This window comes from Trachymyrmex septentrionalis, unplaced genomic scaffold (genome assembly GCF_001594115.1).
Source record: "Trachymyrmex septentrionalis isolate Tsep2-gDNA-1 unplaced genomic scaffold, Tsep1.0 scaffold44, whole genome shotgun sequence".
NCBI classification, from domain to species: domain Eukaryota; kingdom Metazoa; phylum Arthropoda; class Insecta; order Hymenoptera; family Formicidae; genus Trachymyrmex; species Trachymyrmex septentrionalis.
In genome coordinates, this window is record NW_017305611.1 from 1,864,557 (window position 1) to 1,871,968 (window position 7,412).

Here is a 7,412-nt window from a genome sequence, read left to right on the forward strand (position 1 = left end):
TGTGTGTGTGATTTATGTACGTATTATTCGTTATGAAAACCGATACTTGAATATATCCTATACAGTAAGAAGGCTCGATAAATCTTGATAACACATATTAAAGAATATTTCCTCCGTATCGATCTATGGCGAATAAGTCATAATGATCAGCAAATATATTACGCACCATCTCACTGCCAAAATCGCGATATGTACCTCACGTTTTGACGCGCTTGTACTTTATACTCGTCACATATAGGAGGAGGCCGCCTATGTAACTGGGTGCTCCAGATAGATGCGTCTGATATGAAATCGGTCGGTTGTCGAGCCAAGTCCTGAACCGAGTAATGAGAGACCCAGTGCCGCCTCCCGTGTATCTCGTCCTCCCTTGTTTATAAGAATCGTCGGATTTACATCAGAGCGATCGTGATCATGTGGATCTCGAAGGAGCGAACGCGAATGAGTGGGTGGATACGATACACTTATTCTCGAATGTTAGATATATGGGAAAGTTCTTAGCACGGTGGCTCTTGAAAACGTTTTACGTTTATCCGCACAGAAAATTATTAAATTAACGAAAATCGAAAAAGAGGAATTTAATTAAAATCGTTCTTTTTCTTTTAGAATAAATAAGTATAGTCTCCATGACAAGGTTTTTAGGAGATGCAACAATATTTAAAACATATTGAGGTATAGTTATATAAATCCGAATACAAATGTATTTTTCAATTAATATCAAAATATCATTTCGCTAAATTTGATTTCGCTAAATTTGTTAAATAAATACCGCGAAACATGTAGAATAATATCCACTGACAATAATTCATTTACAGAAAAAAAACCGTTAATAGAATTTTTCAATTTTATTCTAGTTAGATTAAATTTAACTGTTCTGAAAATTTAATTTGTAAATTTATTCTGTGTATGTTTGTTAACATTTGACAAGCATTACAAATGGATATAACACTATAGATATTTAAAGACAATATAACAAAGCCGAATTCAAGTTTTTTTTCCATTTACTCGAGTAGATATAATGATAAGGTATTCTTGAATGTGAATAATTAAGCTTTTCACCTAATGCGCTTGTTAATAAATTATATACTTATATATTTGTGTAATTAAAAAGCGGTGTGTATAATGCTAGCATCATTTTAGAAATATATTTAGAAAAAATACAATACTTAATACTGATTATTATACATGCACAAACTCGGAAACTAAATGTCAGAAAAAAATCACAGCATGGTCGAATAAAAACGAAACAGTCATTAACGAGACGCGTATATAATTTATAGGTATATATTATAATAAAAAAGATTTTTCCCCAGGAAAACAGCTCGTTTTGTATATTGAAATTTAGTACGCTAGTCAGTGCACTGATATTCCACAACAATTATTCGAGAGGGCGGACACCATCGGCAGTATCCTCATAAAGTTAACGATCCACCAATGCTTTGGTTCTCATCCTCCACAAGCCAACGAATAAACGGCTAAGAAAAAGAAACGCTAGAGTATAATGTAAAGAATTCGAAACCCTTAACTTTTTATTTAGAGTTTAAATGCCCGTAAAATAATGGTTGAGATATTTAATGTCACTAACGCTGTTAATTTTGGAGATATGTGTATGGCCCTACATCAAAGCGCATAATCGTTACATATGCATGTCTGACGTTACATTTACATGATGTTTATGTTAATCGTGCTTTGCAGCAAAATACTCTTAATATAAGCTTCAATCAACGCTAGATGAGATATGTTTTCACAGACATTATAATTCGTAATATTCGTATACGTAACTAGTAACTAATGGCTCATCTAACATGCATCTAATCTGTAGTATAAAAATAGTTTATATGCTTATATATATATATTTTTTTTTAACACACAAATAAATAATTCTGTAACTAGTAATAGTGTTCTAAAATTGAATCGTAAAAGATCTTTAATAATTTTATGCGAGATGTAAATAAGGGGAAGGAGAAAGAGAGAGAGAGGGTGGAGGAAGGGCGAGAGAGAGAGAGAGAGAGAGAACCCTAAAAATCGAATATCTCTTCAGGTCGAAGAATTTACCGTTCGTAATTGTGTACTGAAGATAAATTTGCGATTATGTGACGTGAATTGATTTTCTCGCGTTAAATAGGACATTTGTTTTATGCTGCCGCAGAAAAAAAGGAGAATGACGCGGTTCGTTTACGTGTAATTTGCAATTCTAAAGCTCGCGCCTCGTCAACCTCGTCGAAGTTTCCGGTCACGGTTCATTGGCGCGAGATGAGTTTGAGTTGGCCCGATCATGCGGTGCGATCGATTAGCACTTCGTACCTCGCTGACGAACAAGTGGCTAATTATTCGTCGACAAAGCGCGGATTGTATGCAAAAACCAACTCGGTCGTCGCACCCGGAATTGCAAACGGACACGTGCACCTTCATTGTCAATTCGATTTGGTTGGCGCCGTTCGATTCTCTTGCCGCAGCTCAAAACCTACATTCCTAAGCGAGATAGCAGATTGCACGTGAAACCGCATTAATATTCTTATTGCGTCGTATATATGCGGCGACTGGGGCTTTGTCGTCAATATCCTGCAACGTACAAGTAGGGAAAGTAAGGAAGCAGCATTGAATATTCTCGTTTTAAAGTGTTAGAAAAACTAAGAGACACATTACAGACAATTTACGCAAATCCCAAAAACACATATACTGTAAGCCGGTTAAAGAGAAGAAGCGTTTCCGTTAAATATTTACAAAACTAAAAGTATTCTTTATCTATATTTCTGTCCAATTTATTCTGTGCATTTTATACTATTGCAGATTATTCACGCATGAGCCTGATAAACGAGTTCACCGCGAATAACGTAAAATGTATCGAGATTCAAGATCGTAGTGTCGACACGCGGAGTTTTCTACCGTAAAGCGGTACGTTCGTCATTTTCAATGGCAGTCTTGAAAGCCGCGTTTCACAGCGCTAGATCAATCCTCGATTCCTAATTCGTCGGGAGACCGTCGAGATCGATCTTGCGCGGTGGGACCGTCGTAAATCGTTCGCAAGATTAATCTCGCGGCTCGATCCGCGCCGGTGATCACGATCGACTTGCGCGCTAAGCTCCCGTCGTAGATCTCACTTGAATTTACGATCCGCGCGCCGCGCGTTTCTCGATCTCTTCACCACCGAGAAAAGGTCTGTTTCTCATGTGACATTGCGGCATTTTATGAAATTCGTCGTTGTCGTGCGTGACACACTCGACGAACAGCGTGAATGACGCGGGCGCGTAAATGACGTACGGCGGTGCATGGAACTCCATGGAAACATGATGGCACGCGATGATCGTTTTTGTATTTCATATTCGTCACGCATCTCCGACGCGTCGCCGAAAAGTGGATAATAAATCATGCACGAATTGTAATGCCCAATAATTTATATTTATTTTTCAGCATATTAATACTTCGTTACAAAAATGTTTTTGCATTTTCGAATGCTGAAATGGAATAATCTAATTAAATCTAAATGTTGAATTTCCTTACCATTTTATTGTTAAATATATTGACTGAAAGTCTGTTATATTCAAAAATTTTTTTAAAATCGTATAAAAAGGCAAATTCAAGAGTCAAGCGCAGTTAATGGAATTATATTTAGAAATATACATACAGTAACTTGTAAACGTTTTAGCTTCTCTTCTCTTCTATCCTTAATGAAAAATGTCATAATTTACAAAGCAGATTGTTTCTCGAGCTTTAAGTGCAAGTTAAAATGAATTTTAAGAGAATGAATATATCACTCACGCTGGTTACAAAAGAATAAGCGACACATTATTTAATTTTTACACTTGGAGCTCGAGAAATAATCTGATTTATAAATTATAGCATTTTTCACTGAGGACTCGAAAGTTATTGTATTTTTAAATATAACTGATTTAATTTTCTCTCCACCTCTCTAGCTGCAATGTGCTTGACTTTTATTTGATCTGATACGAATTTTCTTTTAATATCATTGCTGTTCGTTATTATAGAAAGTTACGTTTCTATACAAATTGTACTATTGTGTAATATTATTACTAAAAATTAAATATTTATTACAAATATTACTGTAAGATATTTATAAAAACAAAAAATGCTAATTTATTCAAAAGTTGAGAGAGAGAGAGAAAATGTACATAACTGAAAGCTGCATCTATCTTAATTAATTTTGCATTTGGGAAATGTACATACGTTTTGAAGCATTTTCTGGGTGTATGACACTCTCTGGAGACTGACGGCGATTATTTCGAAACCAACTCTTCACCGCGTAGTTCAAATGCTGCAAATGAGCAAACCGATGCATCAACGCAGTGCGGTTTTATATAATCCTACCAAACCATATGCGCATCGCTAACTCTTAGCAGACCTAATATCAAGCTTCTCCGGTGGAACAGATTCTTATAGCGGTGCGTAATCACATCTGAATCCTAATTACGTGCGATATAACGTGCAATATAACGAAGTCAGTTGCTCATAACGCTAAATTGGAAGATGCATTAAACGCTGCTAAAATATTTCACGTCAGACTGGAATCACTCGTTAGTCGGATACATCTCCTACATTTTGAGATTAATGAAAATTGATATATTAGATGTGGAGAGATGTAAAGATATAGACTGATGGTACGGCTATCTATATTTAGATAACAACGCGACATCTCGTTTCTCCGGACTGCTCATGAATAATTACAGGAAAGAGGAAAGGTTTTGAAAGATTCAGACTACCGGAATGTTCGAAAACGTCATCGAATGTGCGCACATTTATGTTCCACTCATTCATTTTAATTAAATACGAACGATCCGCGCGTTTAATCAATTAAAGTGACGACGAACTATCAATGTTCACGATTGTCGGGAAATTGTATTAGTACACAAGATGGATCGAATGCAAATTGTAACTCAATTAATAATTAATAACCTAATTGGGCGAAGAGAGTGGAAGGCAGAATTTTAGCCTAATTAATAATCTTATAATATTAAGAGAGAATAAAAGAGAATGAGGGGAAAAAAAAGCAGAAAGAATATTTTTTCCTTTTCGCCAATAAACGCGCGAGATGATTGAAACCTCAATTTGAGGTAGGCGTTTAACCGCGCTCTATGATCATCGTTCATGTTTTTTTCATCTCTCTTTTTCTTTTCCTGTTTGAGAGCGTGAATTCATTTTTCAAACCGACAGATGTATCATATAGTCTTCGGATATCGATATCTGCCGGATCGACCTTTTTTTTTCTACCCGATTTCGTGAGCAGTCGGGTTAATAACTCTCCGCAAGTTCATATCTCACAGCGTTGAATATTACGTTGTCTGGCGAATAAATAGTATATCATCGTATTCCCCTTGTTGCTTTAGTAAAAGTTTGAAATATGTAGACAGAAATATAAAGGAAAATCAGTGATTGTAAAGCCAATCTTCAATTTCGAAGAAATTAAATCACTTTACAGAATAAATAAACAAATAAAAATAGATAAAAACAAAACGATAAAAATCTTATTTGTAAAGTGATTTAATTTGTTTGAAATTAAAGATTACTGATTTTTCTTTGTATTTCTATCTATATACATATTTTAATACTTACTAGGGCAACAATTGAGAATTTAATATAACAAATCAAATTTCAAATGGTACACATTTCCAATAAGGAATAAAATTCTTTACTTCGGTCTTTGCAGAACATTAATTATTTAACATTGGCAGTTTCATACTGCAATATATTTACATAAAAATAACGTATTATACCCGATATGTTGCATTGGATAAATTAATCGTGAATAATAAATGATTCATCGCTTGGACAATGTCAATACAATTAATGCCGTATGCAAGTTATATATATCAAGAGAGAAAGGAAGTAGCAATGTTCTGTTACAAGAAGCAATAAAAAAAAGAGGCAATAATTAAAAAATATAAATTAAAATCTTAGAAATTTTTAAGTACTTCCTTAAGGAAAAGTATTATGTACGAACAAAGAAAGAGCCCCAATAATGTCCAAAAAGAAAAACGATGAGTCTTATAATTAGTAATTACATTTTTAACCTTTTGATTATTTTTTTATTAAGATTTATTTTATTATTTTATTTTTTTAAATTAATTCATTTTCACAGACACGAATCTTCTCGTTTTTTTAATTACCAACCAATTCAAGATAATTGATGACAATTTCGAACGAAATATTGACACATTAGACAATTTTGAGCAAAAGGAATAAATCGGTGATGTCATTGTATGTTGTTTGACACATCCGCGTATTTTAATTCGAAAGTGATCCACATGACTGAGAAAGTAGCGAGAAAGCAACGATGTAAATGCATACAGTATTCTCGTGACACACGTCATGGTTTAGATTGTATAACTTGGTAATTTACTGTGAAACGTGTTGCAAAACTGGGTTGCGTTATAATTGGATAACCCGTCTAAAGTATCCTACACATGGCAAACTGACAGCACAGGGAGGGTCTACGAAACGTACGTAATCTCGACGGATTTGCAGGAAGGCTTAACCGGACTGAAGCAAGCGCATCTAGGTCTCACTTAGTTGACCATAAATCTGACAACTGCAAATACACGCCGGGATGAACTCTCGGTGACTTTAATACTTTATATCACGAGAAAATATTAAAACCGTTATTTCACTTTCATTTAATTACAAGATGCACGCGAAACGAAATTTCTTCTCGTTATTTTCTTCTCCTTTCGAAGACGGAATTCGAGGAAATATTCTTTCCCCGAAGTGTTCACGCCTCTGCCGTGAGTTTCTCATCAAGTTTATAGGGGTCAATGGCATTTTCACGGGATGCCGTGGCAAAAGAAGGAATCCGGCGGTATTCGTACGACAGGAAGCAGCCGACGTGCCGGGCACAAGCCCGAGCGAGTGCCGCAAAGGAGATGGTACAAGAATCAACCTGCTTGCTCGTCGATATCGCTACGAGGAATCGGTAAGCTGTCAGTGTGTTTCTGGAACTCACGTACCATTCAGACAACGGCTCGGCCTTCGTTTCTTCTTCCCGTCGTCGAGAGATCGCCGGTCTAAGCAACCGTCGGACGGGATCCCGCGGTGCATTCAGACGCGAGTTAAGCGCATTACTTGACTGCCGCTTGCTTTGGCGACGGGGAAATTAGTTTAATCGTCTGCATGATGAGCTTAAACAACTGCGTATAAATGCGAGTGCTTATGGTTAAGAGATTTTCACTTAAAACCACTTTACTTAAGGTCTGACACCTTATCGTGGTATTACGTACAATGATTTTATTTCTGTAAAAATTAAGTTACTCGGAAGCAAAATTATGGTTATTAATAACAATAATAATATTCACGTTATTACATCTTTGTATCTGTAATGTAAAATTCAGAATCAATTTAAAGTTATAATTATGTTGTATATATATATATATATATGCATTTCTAAAGCTTGTTAGTTTATCCCT